Genomic DNA, 18,013 nt, shown 5'->3' on the forward strand with positions numbered 1-18,013 from the left:
CGATTTCTGTTTAGTTCGGTAATGCATGTATAGAACCTGCAGCCGAACTAATCTATAAATGTGGGTAGATGGTTATTTGAAGAAAAAAAAAAAAAGAAAGAAAAAAAATCCATCATCACACGCGTTGTAGCTGGAAGCAGTGACTCATATATATATATATGGATGGATGATGGATTATATATATATATATATATATATATATATATATAATATAAAACCACAGGACATGAGTTGGTATTGACTGTGTTGTGCGGCTGTTCAGCTCAAACAGCGCACATGGCGCTTATTAGCTGCAACTCGATGCAAATCAATCAGCTCTCACTTTCTCTCTGACTTTGCACAACAGAGTCTGAATTCCAGATACTACAGAGGACCAGCTCACTCATTCTTGCGGTTAAACATCTCAATTGACATCCACTTAACAGCCCTCTGATTTGTCTAGTGGGTTAATAAAGATTCAGATGGAAACCACAATCTGAGATGAGCACAAGAACAAAAATAAAGCGTGGCGATAAGGATGCGTTCAAGTGCTGTCAGAATTCCTACAGATAATATACTGTGGCCGTGGAAAGGTAAACAAAGGAAGGCAAAAACGAAAGCCTAATCTATTTGTTGAAAGTAAATTAAGGGAAAGTGTCGTTCTGAGATTTTAAATCTTCCGGACACGTGCTCTTGACAATATACCAGCAGGACATACATCCGGAAACATATGACTGGAAAAGAAAATGAGCGTGCGCCCAGAGCTGAACATTTGCAATGCAAATTTTGTACACTAAAATAAAATATAAAGGCAGCATCTGTATAGTGTTCTTTTCTGAAAAGGTTACACATCTAATTTCTTTCCAATTGTGCACAAATGTTTTTGGAGTTTAATTGACCATGATAAGATTGATGACTGGTGATTATAAAAGGCGACATTAAAATGCAGTTTTAATCAAATGACAAGATGCCACAGATGAGAAGAGGAAGACAAGAACGAACTGTTGTCATGCTGGATGCTGAAATGTCAGTCAGGGCTGTAGACAGGCCCTTGAATGTCCACAACTCCATTTTATACTGTCAATGAAATAATTTCAGACAGCTTTGGATGGACATGTCCAAAAATGTAATCTTGCCCGAAAAAAGTGTCTACGAACTTTCTCTATTCGTCTATGTCATTACCTGCTGTGTGTATATTTTTGTTCAGTATAATGTGCCAGACACTGAAACGTGCTGAAGTGACGGTAGGCGTACACTGACTGAAAGAAGTTGAAATGGTTGTTAAAACAGAAAAAGGACACTGAAGTTTCAGTGCAGGCAACATATAAAGTTGGAGTGTCAGTTACATGCTGAGTTACCTACAGCGACTCCTCAGAGTTGACTTAAGTTGGAGGCGTAAGTGATACCTGGAGCTGTGTCAGTGTCAGCTGTGGGGACAGCAAAGGAACTGTTAGGGGATTTAAAAAAAACAAAAAACAATCAAGTATCAACAAATTCAATGTAAAATGGGGAATTTTAAGAAAAAGCAGTCAACATGCCATCATGGGAAATCTGAAAACAGATATGTAGTGGATGTACTGGTGGAAAGTAACTTAGCAACATTGCATTATTTGCAGCAACATGTATCTTTTTCCATGTTTATTTATTGCCATGACATGCAAATCTGCTGTTGTTGTTGCTGCTGCAGGTGGAGCTAAACGACTTTATACACAGTTGTATATACAGAGACAGAAGATAAATCAAAGGGGTCATCAGATGACTAACGGTAGAGGATGGACAACAACAACAACAGAGCATTGATTCACTAATCTGTTTTCCGCTTTTGGATTTTTTCTGTAATCTTTGAGTATTGGTGAGATAACCTTGGATCATTTGAACAATTGTTGAAATGAAATAATGTGCTTAGTTTAGAATGGGGAAAAAAATCTGCATTTGGAGCTGTTAACAAATCCCATCTGAACTTTGAACCCGACTAGGTTGGTGTTTTTCACATCACTGTAGACCCTTGACCTTAATAGTTAAACTTGTACATTTGCAACAGCAATTTTATTTCTTCACTGGAAAGAACTTTGGCTTTGGTTGATTTAAATGTGCTATATAAATAAATATGACTTGACTTTTTGTAAGACATTATAAAGCAGTTGGTTGGAAAACACTGACTCAATCTTTAAAAGTGTGTTGTATTTAAAAATGTTCAAAATATGTATTTTTTTTAAGCAACCACAGCTGTCAGCTACATGTGGTGGAATAGAAAACACAATATTTCCTCTGAAATGTAGCAGAATTAAAGAACAAAGTAGTTTCAAATAGAAATACTCAACTAAAACACACGTACTTCAAACTTCTACTTAGGCACAGTAGTTGTGTGAATGTATTTAGTTACTCTCCACCACTTAATAGTAGTAATTATATTGTTTTTCATTTATTTTTGGAATTTCACCGTGGTGGGTCAGAATGTACAACTAGTCCCTGAACGCACCATGGGAGCATTAGCCAATAGCGTGAGAGCAGAGTGCTGCGTCGCGGTGGAAGCGGCCAATCAGCGCTCGGCTCGCGGAGTAAACGGACACTGGGCTCCGCTGGCTGCTGGATGTGCTGAGCTGCTGTTTACCGCAACAAAGAAAGCGTCGCTCACATCGGCTGAAAAACATTTCTAACAGCGCCGGAGGAGCGTCGCTGTGAGCGGCGGAGAAGAGCAGAGAGTCCTCGGTTCTTCTTCTTCCTCCGCAGAGAAATCCTCCGAGAAAAAGTGTCGGCGGGAGACGAGTTGTGTTCGGTGAGTGTCGGTGTGTTCACGGCGGCTGATGAGCGCTCAGGACTCGAGAGCTTCACTGCAGGCAGATAGAGAGATAAAGCTGTGTTTCCCTTCTAAAAGTATCTTCTGGTCACTTTGGAGCGTTGCTTGATGGAGTGGATTTCAATTTCAAGCCGAGAAAAAAAGACTTTGAAGGGTTTCTCTTGGTTTGATAAAGTTTTCACAGCTTCAGAGTCAAACAGGTACATGAACGTTACCTGGTTGCATCTCTGTGATCCTGCTGATGCCACCTCATCTGTCAACTCACATCACAGAGTAAAGGGATGCAAACACTGGCTGGATCTCTGTAGGAGCTCATTTATTAAGAGTGAGCAATTTCTAAACTTATTATTGCCTCAAGATATTAATGATCTGCATTGAAAATCAGACAGAAAGTGTGCTAAAATATATATTCTTAGTTCGTGTAAATGCATTTTGCTAAAGTAAAAGCGCCTTTCCCTTGTTGCACTCCACACCTTGACATTTACTGAGCTGAGATGGGTTAGGTGACAAGGACATGGAAGATGGAGAGGAGACGGAGTGTGAAAGGAGAGAAGCTGGGAAGGTGAAAAAGATGTTCCTGCTGCAGTGTTTCTTCATTAACATGTAATAGGCAACAAGGAAAAAAAAAAAAAAAAAAAGGTGTGTGGAGTGGTGGTGGTTGGAGTCTGCTTCCTGATGGATGACCTGTCAGAATGTGGGAGAGAGGGGGGTGAAGTGTAGGGGGGGAGATGGGAGGATAGAGAGATGCGGGAGGAGGGAGGAGGAAGGGATGGAGCGTGGTGATGGTGACAGGGGGTCATTTATCTGTCTGCTGGATCGGACCAGCCAGTCGCTACGGGAGATCAGGCTGTTCACCGGCATCTCTTTTGTTCCTGAGCCCCCCACTTCACCGCTTCCCACCTCTTCTTCTTCTTCGTCCTGGTCCAACTTTCCTCTTAGTCTCTATTCATTTCTAGCCACAACATTTTTTTTTGTCTCCCGTCTCTCCTTTAGGACTTCTTGAACTCACTTCATCTATTTGCAGGGCACACGCTTCAGCTGCTTTCAGTCTAAACACGTCATCTGACACTTTTTAATGCGTCACCTGACAGCGGAGATGCTCTTTGGCTCTGCAACACAAAGACACTTCACCTCTTTACACTTGAGCTATATCTGGTGCTTTAACGGTTTTCAACCTCGACTTATCAACTGACACATCGGCTTATTTTTACTATTTTGGCCGAGGTTTTAAATGCTCCAGCCGACATTTCAGTCGCTCCTCACATGTCAAGAGACGCTTCAAGTGCTTACAGAGTGTGGTGCTTTAACTATTGTTTTTTATCACGCACACCTAAACTAACATTTCATCTGCATTCATCTCTTACGCATTCACAGATGTGATGCTGCAAATGTTTGTTCAACGACTTTCGGCGCATACATGAAAGCAGACAGTTCAGCTGCCAAAGACTGCTTTGAACAAATACACTTCAAATAAATCCAGCTGCTTTCAGGACGCAGCTCTTACATTTCAAATGATGCTTGAAGGATTTAACAGTTTACACAAGAGCCCGACCATTACTGGCTGATATCGCATCCTATAGGACCACTGGTAGGTGTGCTTGCAGTGTGGACGGACCAGGTGGTTACTACTTTGATGGATGAGGAAATGTACGTCACATGTACCCTGTGCCAATATTTCAATATAAGCTACAGACTCCTGATATAGGCTGCAAGGACAAATGTTACACATACCACTAGGAATGATGTTCTAGGCGATCACAGCTTGATTTGACGCTGGCTGGAGGTCATTAAATGTCAAAGAAGAATTTTTCATGGTGCCTCTTTGCAATCTAAGCCCCTACAATGCTCTTTGCTTGTCAACACTGACCTGCCTGCCTCCTCTGGTCCTTCAGTGTTAACCCTTTATAGAGCACTCATTGAAATACGTGGAAATGTAAAACTTCAGCCCTGGAGTGTTATTGGTGGATATAAGTGGACACAACAAAAGTTTCAGATTTAGGCTGCAAATCCAAATCAACACAGCTACCATATACGAATCCTTGCCCACCGAGGGTAAAGAAAAGTTCCAAATAATATGTGAAATTAATAAATTATTGTAGAAAAGAATACACATATAAAGATGAAGGAACGTTTCTTTCCAGTCCACCAGTCAGACTTATGGAATTGATGACACTTGTGTCAAAATATTTGGCTCACTTGTGATTGGTCAGAGTGACTGTGTTGTGATGTAGCCTGACCTTTGCTGATTGGCTGGATGAAGTCTCGTGATTCTGCCCCCTGCCATTTTTAATCCCTGCGGAAGTTACCATATAGTTGCCCAAAAAAGGGTTATCCAGTAAGAGGCTCCACCTGGTGGCACAACCAGGTACTACAGATAGTCTACAACGCTTTAAGTGTGTATCAGCTATTGGTAGATATTCACTAGCAGATGTTCAGGGAGAACTTTTGGGTGCAATTTAATCTAAATTTTGAACCTCGAAGATGCACCGAATATTATCATGCAAATATTTGAACATGAGCAGCAATGGAGCACAATATTGGAAAACTGCTCAGTCTGTTTATTTGTGAAAGTGCAATGAAAATATTGTGTCACAATGAACAACTGTGCTGTCAGTGTTGGTCTATAGCAATCGTGATTAAGATTTTGGCCATAACTGTGCAACCCTAGTTAGAGTTATACTGAAAAAGAAAAATGATCAGCTCATTGTTAACCTTTAAGCCATGTATTGCACAAACTAGTTTGAAAGTTACTGTGATGATGCCGCCTGACTCTGCACTGTACTCTGCTACATGTGCTGCAGACAGTGCTAGAAGTTTTATAAACGATGGAGTCAGAGCTGCTATGTGATGACATCGTTTTAAAACACCCCAAAAATTTTTCTGTGTCATGTTCTATTTAGAAAATAAACTTCTATTATTAGCACATATTGGACAAATAATACAGTGACTGGCGTTATCAGCTCATACAATCAACTGAGTCTTTTTTACACCTGCAGTTTTCAGCACACACGAGGACACTTACACAGAAAACATAGCCTGTTCCCATCTTGTTCTGTATCCTCCACATTTTTCTCTCTCCTCTTTTGCCCATTCAGCTCTCTCCCTCCTAATCTGTTTTTCTCTCTGTCTTTATTTCCTGCTTTTCCCCTCCCTTTTTAAAAAAAATCTCCCCTTTATCCATCCAGGGGGACTAATAAGCTGCGTTATGAGTCAGTGTGAGGAGAGAGGCAGATGGGATTCAGCTCGTAGGCCAGATAAGGATTTTAAACTCGGCTGTGTCTTATCACACCCTGTCATTGCTTTTTAAACTGAACACATACTGCCTGGTGTTATGTGTGGAGTGGTAAAAAAAATCCCCTCCGATTGCGATAGTGGAAGTTCTGTCTGAATCATGTTGGAGTAATCCCTGTAACTAAGGGTGCCAATGATGTCAGGGCTAATTTAAATGCAGACTTTTCTGGGCAAATCACAAAAGCAGCGCCAGCCCAGGAGTTGACTCAGTGTTATTGCACATCAATAAATCAACATCAACAAGGATTGTTGAAGAATTTCAGGTCTGTTTTTTTTTGCCAGTTGCTGGACATATTGCTCATCTGCATGCTGGTCAGCGCCCAGTATGTCACCGTGCTCATCGTTCACACGAGGCGATCTGGTGACGAGACAGGCAACATTTTGTAGTCGGTATGAGCTGCTTTCCATCAGCCATCATTATTTTTAATTACTTTATTTCTCCGCCTTTCCCACTGTGTTTGTTGTGTACCAACGGGAAGCAGGCTCTTACAGGAAACAGACTCAAAGACGTGAACCTGTGAAGTCTCAAATTAGACTCCATCAAGGCAAAAAATAGATCACAGTACAGAAGACAGGGAGTGGTGTTTCTAATGCTGACAGTCATGTTTTGGCAAGCATGAGCAAAGTGTAAAATTGGTGCTTTGAAATTATTTTTACCTGGATTTCTATGTGCAGTGCAAAAATTTAGACACCCCTGAGCAATTAACCATTTAAAAAACAATTTCAAGTAAGATATAAACCCAGCTACTGCAGCAAATATAATGAAAAAAAAAATCTATATTTCAGTAGTGCCGAACAAACCACACACAAAGAAATCATATTGAAGTTATTTTCAAAGATATTACCACCGATTTTAGCGTACAATAGCATCTTTTCATTTCTTTCCTACTGAATAAAAAAATGGAAATGACGATGTGATTTTTGCCGCAGGCTGTACCACAGAAGCACCTTTCCCCTATATTTGGAGAACATAATTTATAGGCTGGGCTGGGGTATCTCTGTAGCATCACAGTGCTTCATTTGTAATTGTATTTTGTGTTTACCTTTATCAAAAAATTGCAGCTGTTATGATTTGTGTGTTGCACTTGGCCATATTGCATTTTCAGTAATATTTAAATTAATTGTTCAGCTGTACTTTGAAGTATGCAACAGTTAGGGTTGTCATGACAGTTAATTGTCTTACAAGTAGTTAATTAACAGTGTAATAATTTTATGCCTCCTATTAGTTTTGGATTAGAGGTCTTGGCCTCCTTCAAGTTCTTCTGGTGTACTTCTTTATTTGGCTTAAAACCAAATTGTGCGACTAAATCCATGACAGTATGAACAGATGATCATCAAAATGCGGTGGTTAAATATAAAAGCTGAGCACATCAAGATAACCAGTTAAAGCACAATAGAAGGAGGCGCAAAAGATGAAAAATGATTTTGAAATAGTGATTAAAATATAGCAGTTCCATCCAGCTGTTTTTATACAAGTGAATGGCAGCCATTGTAACCATTATGCAGAATAATTGCAGTCGCTCAGTAACTGCTGTCAGCCGATTATGTAGCAGTTGTGACAGGCTGATTAACAGACTCTGGAAGACAGGCTCGTTTTTAATGTTTGTTTGCTGCAGGGGTTTCTGATAAGTTCCTATCTTATTTGTGGCCGGCAACATGATGTCAGAGTTCAGTCTGAAAAATGAAGCCAGTGCATTCTCTCTAACAGCCAGCAGGGGGCAACTCCTCTGGGTGCAAAGTCTGGCTCTATTGAAGTCTATGAGAAAATGATCTTACTTCTCACTTGTTTTGTCACCTCAGGAACTGTTTTCCTGATGAGTTTATGGCATCAGTGACTAGTTTCAAGTCTCCTTCAATAAAGCATGATGTTCATTTTATAAATTACGTTTCCATTTAGAATAAAATACATCATAAAGCGCTTTTGTATTGGGGTTCACAGTGTCTTTGAGTTGTGAGTCAGATCCAGCCTTTGCTCTTTACATCTGCTTTCAAAAGGGCCAAATGCCAAAGCGAAGGCTTAGTAGTTCACAAACCAGTGGAGAAGTTATGGTGGCTACATCCATCTTCTATATGCTTGTAAAAGGATACATCCTTTGCAGCAGTACTTTAATGCACATTTTGAACATCTACTTTCACTCGCTGTGCAGGGTTCAGTTGATGGTTGATAAGCAGTGGTGTTGATCTGCACACTTGTGAACGCATTTGCATGTAGAAATGTTTGCCACATAGATAAGGTAGCTAAAAGATAGAGCCAAATGAAACGGTTATTCTTGCCTTTAATTGCCTGTGTCAAACTCTGATGGTTAAAAAAAGTGCATGTCACAACATAAAGTACATTTGTTTGACTTATGTTTGAGGGCGTGTTGGAATTATGTTGTCTATCACATTGAATAACCTTTTTGAACAAGGCGTCAGGTCTGTCGGTGAAAGTTAGATGCGTTGATTTGATTCAAAATCTTTTACAGATGGACTTTGTGGCGTCTTGTTTTAGAGTGACACTAGTAAGATGGGGAAAAACACCATCAGGGTATCGCAGTACTTTTTTTTGTATTAATATACCATTCAACAGTTCATGTAATGTAAACCTCAGTCATTTATAATTCATTTTTATTCATTACTTGAATATGAATGGAATCATATGCTTATGAAGCGCTATGAGATGACTGTTGTTGTAAATATGCGCTATACAAATAAAATTGAATTGAATTGAATTGAATTGAATCTGTATACGAATACCATTTGACCTGAAAAGACTGTGAAAATGCACCAACTGTGCATCTATCTATGTATCTATCTTAATATTTGACTGTCTGTCTGTCCATCTGTCTGTTCTGTCATTTATATATTTCCATCTTTGGCCATGCAAATATATGCATTTCCACTGGCAGCTGGAGAGGGACTATATTTATATTCAGCAGCCTTTTGTTAAGTCAGTGATAGACTGCTGAGCTTACAAAAATGCTTACGGACACACTCGCAGACACACACAGACATGCACTTCAACACAATCACGTCACTCAAACAGCAGAAAAAAACACAAACTGCACTCTCATGCAGTGCTGCATTCTGAAGTCAATGACATTTACTGCTGCAGTGAGAGACAAACAGGAGGACAACGTGGTCCTCCTGCCCTTCACAGGTGTTTAGTGTTTAACTGTAGTGTACAACCAGCGTGTATGTGCACTCAACCTGTGTTTGTGCTTGCTGATGCACCAGTGACTCACCGGGGCCTTGACAGTGACAGGATAACTCAAGTAGTGCTGCACTTTACAGTAATATGGGCAGATTTCCTCCTTGTAGCTGAGTGGCAGAGATGAATTTATAATGTCATACATTCCTGAAAGCCAGTCATTACACGCACCTTCCAAGCATCTCCCCGCGTTTTAGTTTGCTCATCAAGTTTATGAGGGTGAGCCCGACGCTCCTTGTCATCTTGTCATCCTGCGTGATGCGCGTCAGTTTGTTCAGGGGCGATTGCGGCAGTGAGTCGTTAATCAAAGGCGTCCTCGCGGGGAAAAAAAAACCAGCCTGACAGGCCAACAGTGGAGTTGGAGCCCTTCAGGAGACAACAGGGAACATGAAATCATTAGTGTTGTGACAAACAGACAGTTAATGTCCGCTCCTCGTAAACCCCGTCATCTTAGCTCATTTCACCTCATGGTGCCCCCGTCTCGTCACGCATCGTTTGGCTTCCCGTCGCTCACAATCACCTTGCCCGACATCTTGTCTGATCAGATCTAAAGTTTGCTCTATCTTTTGTCTTCTGGAGGGTAAAGAGGGCTGCACGGAGGAGAGCAGTGGTGGACTCATTTGCATATAAATGACGGCAGCGTCTGAGATGACATGCTCTTGCTCATTTGTCATTTTAAGGTGATTCAGGGTCCACGTGTTTGCTTGTTTGCTTATGTGTTTGTCCTCAGCCCTGAAACGTTTCTTTCCTCTGCTGTGTGAGTGTGTCTGTGTGTGTGTGTGTGTGTGTGTGTGTCGGTTCGGCATCATTATGTGTCAGTGCCGGGACAATCAGCTCTCAATCAGCCGCCTCGCGCTGCCGTCTGCCTGTGATTTCATGGCTTCCATGACGCTATCTGATGACTTTTCCTGTAGGATAAAATCAATCGACTCATCCTGGAATGTAAAGCAGGCGTGTGATCGTTTTGGCTGGAGCGACAAACTTCAGACAGTCGTGAGAAAAGACGTGGCAGAATGAAAACCAACAGGGTGTACTAACTCACGTCTGCTCGGATGTTAGGTGATACTTTGTTTTACTAAAAGGGGGAAACAAAAGAATTTCCTGTCAGAGAGTTTCTTTAAAAGCCTGAAAGTATTCTCGCATGTCATCTCTCAGAGTGCTTTTGTAACAGGAATCCTTGCTGGCTTTTCCAACTATTTACTTGTATAGCTAAAAATAGACCAGACAGCACTATGAGGCCTGGTTAGCACACATCATGCTCCCACTAATATTAGATGTGATATTAGATTTGTTCTCAGGCTTTAAGGGGAATGAGATTAACCCAGTGCTGAGACGCTTGTCGGAAACCCAGCCAGACAGACTGTTTTTTGTTTTTTTTTTAATTCTGGGAGCTGAGCAATAGGACAGAAACCTCTACAGTGTCGGACTATGAGTATAAATGTTGACATGTCTTGATAATATAATTGACTGGAGGTCATTTTGACATGTCATCGTAGGAAAAAGTTGGATGTCACTTGTTCCAGTCTTTCCTGAAACTGCATGAAGGCTGTGATTAGTTTTGTGATTTACATCTGTGCTTTTCCGATAACATTTCAAAAATGCTGCAACAACTATTATACAATTTCATAAGAATTAATTTTCGTTGTATATAGATTTTAAATACCTCATTTTTCTTTATCATGCTTTGAATATACTACCTTTTGATATCATTCTGGGATCAGTATGAGCTTTTCATGTCATGTAATAGCAGCACTCGAAACCCCCGTTTTCAGTGTTGGAGATGGGTGACTGTGTCCAACAGATATGAGTCACTTTCTGTAAACCAACAGGCCCACAATCATACTGACCTTATGCAGCGACTGGGTAGGTGTGTGTGGTTGTGACTAGAGCTGTCACGATTAATCAGCATAATCAGATGCTTAGAATGTGTTGATCTCTGGATTTTTAACAGATTTTTAAAAACTGTAATTCTTTACAACTTCTTTATTATCACTGTGTAATTGTTGTGTTATGATGTCAGTCGTTGATCAGCTGCAGTTACAGTTTTAGACAATGGCAGCAGAGTCTGAGTAAAAGTTTCATCGTGAAAGACCCAAGGCTAAAGGAGTACTCAATATGATCACAAAACAAAAAGGTGGTTTGTACACTGCTTGATAGCAGACCACAGCAACACCCCACAATGTACAAACACCTGAAGAGAAAACAAACAGGAGCTGTTCACTTTACATCTCTCCTGTTCCCTGTGCTCACATATACTGCGGTTTATCACAGCTGAATTCCCAATAAAACTGTTCTCATTTTCATATTTCGTCTGTTTCTGCCGTCCAACGGTGGAACAAGTATGAAACAGTGACTGGAACACAATCAGCTTAAGGCTACATGTTAACCAGCAGTCACGTACGCTGTGAACTCAGCTATAGCCTCCTAACATTCCTAAAGTTAGACTGAATTTCTTTAACCTAGCATGTTTGGTCTTCATATACAGAACTAACTGTTTTACTTTGCTAAGGGGTTTAATAGAAACGTAGATTTCTTTCAGAATTGCACTTTAATAATAAACCCTCTTTGTTCATTTATATTAATCATACTGGAGTTTCCAGTTTAAGTCTTTTATTGCACTCTCATATGTAAACCTTAATTCACGTTTCACACTGTGCTGTGCCACTGTGTTTGACATACAGTCAAAATGAAATGACCTCAAATGAAATGGTCAATGAGTAATTTTTGAGGAAATTTGATTGTTTAGATTAATCGACTAATAAGTGAAATAGTTGATAAATGAATCGATAGAAAGAGACCAATGGCAGCGACTGTAGGCAGAGTTTGAGCTTCTCTCTCACATTCAGATCTCTGTTATTTACACAATTTCCACATGTAACACCCATGACGCCCTGGAGGAAAGACTCAAAAGTGTACACTGTTATCTCCATATCCCCATGACTGCTTGAAACAGGTCTAAACAATTTTGCTGTTAGACATAGTTGGATGCCTTCCGAATACATTTTTTTTTCAAAGCACACCGGGACCATTAGCCCTCGCAATCACCTTGATACACGCTGCTTCATTTTAAGTAAAGATGTAGACTGAAAGCAACACAAGGCAGAAGCTTGTGTGTAACGAGCAGTCAGCTCACTAAAACATCCAGAGAAAAGCTTTTACCGAACATACCTGCATGATTCAAATTAGATGAATCACTTCGAGGTCGACCCCTGATGTCAGCCTCGGTACACATTTGGGTTTTCGCCCAGGTCTACTTGGCAGGTATTCTCAGCCGAAAGGGAATAAACTGATGGAATCTGTTTTTCAAGCCATCACAGAAACAAGTACTGCCATAACTGATTATTGATTCTGACTCCTTGGAGTGTCGAGTCCAAGAAACGCCTGTCGGCAGCTGTCGAGAAGAATTGCTACTGCCGCCTCTGTGGACAGTAATTTGCTTTTAGCCCTGGTTGAAGTGAGCTCTCCATATCTAATGAAGAAACTCATGAAGCACGAAACAAAGGCAAAGTTTAGTTTTACTTTGGAGACACAGAAAGGATCTGACAGCAGTCTGGATTATAGCAAAATAACAGAACCTTGAATGTGCCTAGTCAAAACTGGTAATATTTCCTGCCATTGTAGGAGTATCAGCAGGCCGTATGACCTCCGACTTCAATGTCAGAACTTCACAACAGTGTTGATATTGTGTGTTAATGCTGTGGGGCGGCCTGTTTTTACAAAGTGTGAGGACATTTCCTTCGCCACTTTCTCCCTCTTTCTCTCTTTGTCTCTCTCTGTCTATTTTCTGTCCATAATTACAGAGCTCATGAAAGCGTTTAGAGTCTCATGAATATTTAGATCTTGGAGGGGAAGTGTCAGGGGAGACCCATGTGTGGCTGCGCTGCCCTAATTATGGAGATAGGCCTTCGCGTACTCGCAGCACACACACACTTTAAAATGAGGGAGGAAGGCCAGAAAATGATCAAAAGCTCACACTTCACACACAAAAAAAGTTTATCTTGACTTAAATAGAGCCTGTATTATACCTTAAATAATGGCATCTATTCTAAAAAAACATGCGCACATACAGCATGGGGATAATAATGGCACAGCTGCTTGAGGCTTGCAGCTGCTTCTCTCTGCTCCCTGTATTGTTTAATAGTGAGATAATGATGGACACGGGCCTGGCGCATTAGTCAATGGGACTCGGTATGCTTGTGTGAGCATATTTTTACACACCAGCCTGAAAACTGGCTTCTTTAAAAAAAAAAAAAAGTAGCAGGGATAAAGAGAAGTGTGACTCACCGACTCTGTGATGGACACACATATTGAGTCAAGGGGAGACAGGAGGGGGGAGTCATGCTTTTTTGGCTGGAGAGGAAGTAAGGGATGCATGAACAGAACTATCCAGAAACAAAAAGTTTAATTACATGAAGGATAGAGTCAGAGGAAGCAGGAAAGGAGGAATAAAAAGTCGGATGATGCGGTGGATGGAAAAACTGAGAGGCAGCGAGGAAGCGAGGGGGTGGGCGGACGGAGAGAGGAAGTAAAGAGGGGTGTGCGAGAAAATGAGGACAGGTGAAAAGAAGGTGAGAAGGAAGCAAACGAGGGAGATGTGGAGGTGAGAGGCAGAGATTTCTTTCTTTTTTGCATTTTGCATGAGACGCGCATTGTGAGCGATCGCAGAGCGTGAGGATGGCGAGGGATGGAGGTGAGCTGTGAGCAGAGAGGAGGGAGGTGTGAGGAAATGTGGGAGAAATATGAGAGACTTAAACAGCATATGAGGAGGATAAGAGAAGACAGCGGAGTGTGTCACCGCAGATGGTGATGTCTCTCTGAATGTGAGAAGTGAAGGTGGGGAATTTAAACACAAGTATGTGTTTTGGATCAGAAAATAGCACGATATTATAAATGATTCAGCTCTGCAGTCAGGTGTGTACAGTGTTGTATGAATTTATAAAGCTTAGATGTTGTAGCAGAACTGAGATGAGAAGTTAAAAGTGGTCCCTTAGGCTACCATCCACATTTGCATCTATTACTGGACTATCACAGTGAATGTAACACCCAGCTAACCTCACATACTGGATCAGTGGATTACATAAATGCACTGATGGGTTATAACCCTCTGAACCCCAAAGCTCAGCAGCAGCTTTGACAAGCATATTAAATTCAGAGAACTGCCAAAATTACACCATTTATCAGAGCCTAAAGCTGTAAAAACATAAAAAATTGACAGATTTTCAACTGTCCAAAGACCTTTGAATAAATCATGTATGACTGGTGGTTCCATCGAGGAAAAATAGCTAAATATAAGCTTCAAATTGTGAAGCAGTAGTAGCGCAATTGTGAAACCATTAGTGATGTTGCAGTGAACAGCAGGGACAAAACAAAACTTTAGGGATTTTTTTGGTGAAACGGGATTTAACTGCAGACTGTGTCAAATATGGAAAATGTAAATAGTAAACCATCCATTAGTTAGAGCCAAATGTTTGCATTGGTAACACCTGTGGCCACATGGAAACATGTTGTTCATATATTTTTTTCATCCATCCATCCATCTATCCATTATCTATACACCACTTAATCCTCTTAGTCCTCTGACTCAGGGTGAAGGCAGGGGACACCCTGGACAGGTCACCAGTCTATCGCAGGGCTACACTTAGAGACAGACAACCAAGCACACTCACATTCACACCTACGGACAATTTAGAATCAACACTTGACTTGAGCATGTTTTTGATCTGGGGCTGCAGGGTGGTGCAGTTGGTTTGCACTGTTGCCTCGCAGCAAGAAGGTTGCCGGTTCACTTCCTGGTGGGGGCACCGGAATCTTTCTGCGTGGAGTTAGCATGTTCTCCCCGTGCAGCGTGGGTTCTCTCCGGGTTCTCCAGCTTCCTCCCACACAGTCCAAAAACATGCTGAGGTTAATTAGTGATTCTAAATTGTTTGTAGGTGTGAATGTGAGTGTGCTTGGTTGTCTGTCTCTAAGTGTAGCCCTGTGATAGACTGGTGACCTGTCCAGGGTGTCCCCTGCCTTCACCCTAAGTCAGCTGGGATAGACTCCAGCCCACCACGACCCTAGTGAGGATTAAGCGGTGTGTAGATGATGGATGGATGTTTTTGGTCTGTGGGAGGAAGCTGGAGAACCCGGAGAGAACCCACACTGCACGGAGAGAACATACAAACTCAATGCAGAAAGATCCCAGACGTCATAACTGGGATGCGAAACGGGGATCTTCTTGCTGCGAGGTGACGTGCTAACCACCGAGCCACCTTGTAGCCCCATATTTTCAATATTTGCAAAATAAGTAGTTTTGTATTTTTTATGATTTATAGCAAAAATGACATGATACTGCATAAAAGTCATTTTTGAGTTTCACTCTGCTTCTAGCCATGGTTCTACTGTCTGTGAGCATAGAGGTGCAGGACTTTATATTGCAATAAAAAATGACCCCACAGTGAGTAAAAAAAAAAAAAATGCCCAGGAACTGTTTAGCATTCAGAGGGTTAAAGGCCAGAAACGTGATAGTGAAGTGTTGGAAGACCGAGAGCCTCCAGTACAGCTTTGGTGCTTCAAGTCTCTGAGATTCTGCAACTGTGAAGAGCCACATCATTCTCACACCATTCAGTGACCCCTACTGAACTGTATGGAAACATCTGCATCTGTTATGTTTCTGCATTCATTTAGTCAGGTCCCACCTGTCGTGTATTCGAAGCAGATTGCCTGACGTCTGTGACTTGTTAAAACGACATCCTGTTGTAAGTTGGACCCTCCTCTCAAACTCAGCAACTGCAGCTCACATGACATTTCGATGCTTACGACTGCAAACAAGTGTGGTAGTTGTAGATACAGTGTTATTGTTGAGCATTTGAAAGCGTTGGACTTTAGTACCTAGGTGATTTTATCAAATACATTGTGTTAGCATTGCACACCTTCACCTCCACGGATCCAATCAGAAGATAAAAATGAATGCAATCAGGGTCTCCTTGATAACTCCCCTGGTACAGTGAGAACCCCATGTACTAAGTCCATAGTCTCTACTGCAGCAGAATGGGAGAAATTTCAACCAATGGCCTCTTGCTGCATGTCATCCCCCATCTGTCTGCCCCCTTCTCGGCCTCTCTTCAGCTTTCACTGTAATAAAGGCGAAAACGGCCCACAAAATTATGTTTTTAAAGAAAATGAATGTAATCAGAATTGTCAAATATTTCAAATAAATATTCATTCGGCTATTTGGAATATGTAATCTAAAAGATAATAGACAGATAGATAATAGATGAAAAAAAGACATTTCAGAAAGGCTTCAATCATCCATCCGTCCATCCTTTTTCCAGTGTCGGGTTGTTGCTATGTGACAAGCTGAAAAAGAATCTGGACACTGATGGAGGTAAAGGAGTACAAAATGACAGAAAATTCGCTCAGTGGAAGGACTCAAGGATGCTGGGTTGGATGAAACCGTACGTGAATAGGGTAGAGAATTATTGACAGCAGAAACATGATGATTGACTCGCACAAGTCGTGGCAGAATGCTGAACTGAAAAGGGTCCTGAGTCGACTGATTAAGTTGCCTGCCAAGAAAAAGCAAACCTAGGCCTTGTTTTTATTGGAATACTTCTTTTCTCCTGGCGGCATGAAAGAGCGGCTCATTTCCCCCCGACAATGCGAGTAAAGCAAACTTTCTCGTCAGCGTTAAATACCCGCCACAGACCCGGGAGCCGGTGTCGTTCAGCCACTCGAGCTCTGCGGTCGCGACAGGAGATCGGGCTCGTCTCACCGCCACCATGCGGGAGCTTTCATCAGGCCACTTCACAGCCCTGCGAGCGGAAACCAGACCACCACCACATGCTGCGAAGGCACGCTGCCGTCGCGCAGACAGTGACGCACGCACGGGTACGATCACGACACTCGAAGGCACACAAACAGTAACGTGTCGCGCCACTTGCAGCCGACCGCAGTTTGATGAGGTGTGTTCACCAGTCTGAGAGCAGCGAAGCCCACTCCCAGTCTGACGGCGAGAGAGGACTTGTTAGCAGTTAATAATCACTTTATCATACAATAGCGACCACTGTTTATCATTCAGCGTCTGATACTCACTGCTCTGGATGGGCTAATAATGTCATCCAGCAGTTGTGAGTCCATGAATATTTATGTGTATGTATATGTTCAGCTCCCAGTGGAAGGCAGGAAAAAGGTGACGGAAATAATGTATTTATTTATACATCTTTTCTGTTTATTTATGTATGCTGTGTATTAGCTGAGGATCGGAATGAATAAACCATTCCGGTGTGGCCTGCAGTCTGTCAGAGCCCCTTTTAAAGTGTTGTTTGTGCGTCGTCAGAGCTTAAATTTGAGTTTCATGTTTTGATTTGATGCTCTCAAATGTGAAGAAGGGTTTTTTTCCCACCATTTTTAGACCCGAGTTGGTGGACATATGTGAACCTGGAGAGGGAAAAAGTAGTAGTTTACAATGTTCAACGATGTCAAATGTCAGCCACCCATTTCTCCCTTTACAACACTTTTGAGCCGTTAGTGCAGTTCAGATGAAATGGAAATTGGTACATTCTCATTGGTAATACAGTGAGGAGAGGAACAACCCTGCAGTGTGCTTTGATGGCTGCAGTGTGTGCAGGACTGCAGTAGAAAGTTGTTACGTGATTCGTGTGGATATTTTGACATTAGTTTGTTTTTTTTCATCTGTTGGGCTACATGTAGTCTTTTTTGCACAACAGATAGATGGAACCACTCTTAGAGTAGGGCTGGGCAATACTGCAGAATTT

The 18,013-nt window shown here is 41.6% G+C and overlaps 1 protein-coding gene across 1 annotated transcript in view; it reads left to right on the forward strand.

Annotated features, from left to right (window-relative positions):
• The first annotated feature begins 2,579 nt into the window (after positions 1–2,579).
• The window catches only part of LOC103366837 (SPRY domain-containing SOCS box protein 4-like), an 88,549-nt gene continuing 73,115 nt past the window's right edge, over positions 2,580–18,013 (forward strand). The window contains exon 1 of the mRNA XM_008294679.1: positions 2,580–2,755. The gene's annotated coding sequence lies outside the window, so the exon portion shown is untranslated. The remainder of the gene's footprint in view (positions 2,756–18,013) is intronic.

The sequence above is a fragment of the Stegastes partitus genome, unplaced genomic scaffold (genome assembly GCF_000690725.1).
Source record: "Stegastes partitus isolate 25-593 unplaced genomic scaffold, Stegastes_partitus-1.0.2 Scaffold986, whole genome shotgun sequence".
Lineage (NCBI taxonomy): Eukaryota > Metazoa > Chordata > Actinopteri > Pomacentridae > Stegastes > Stegastes partitus.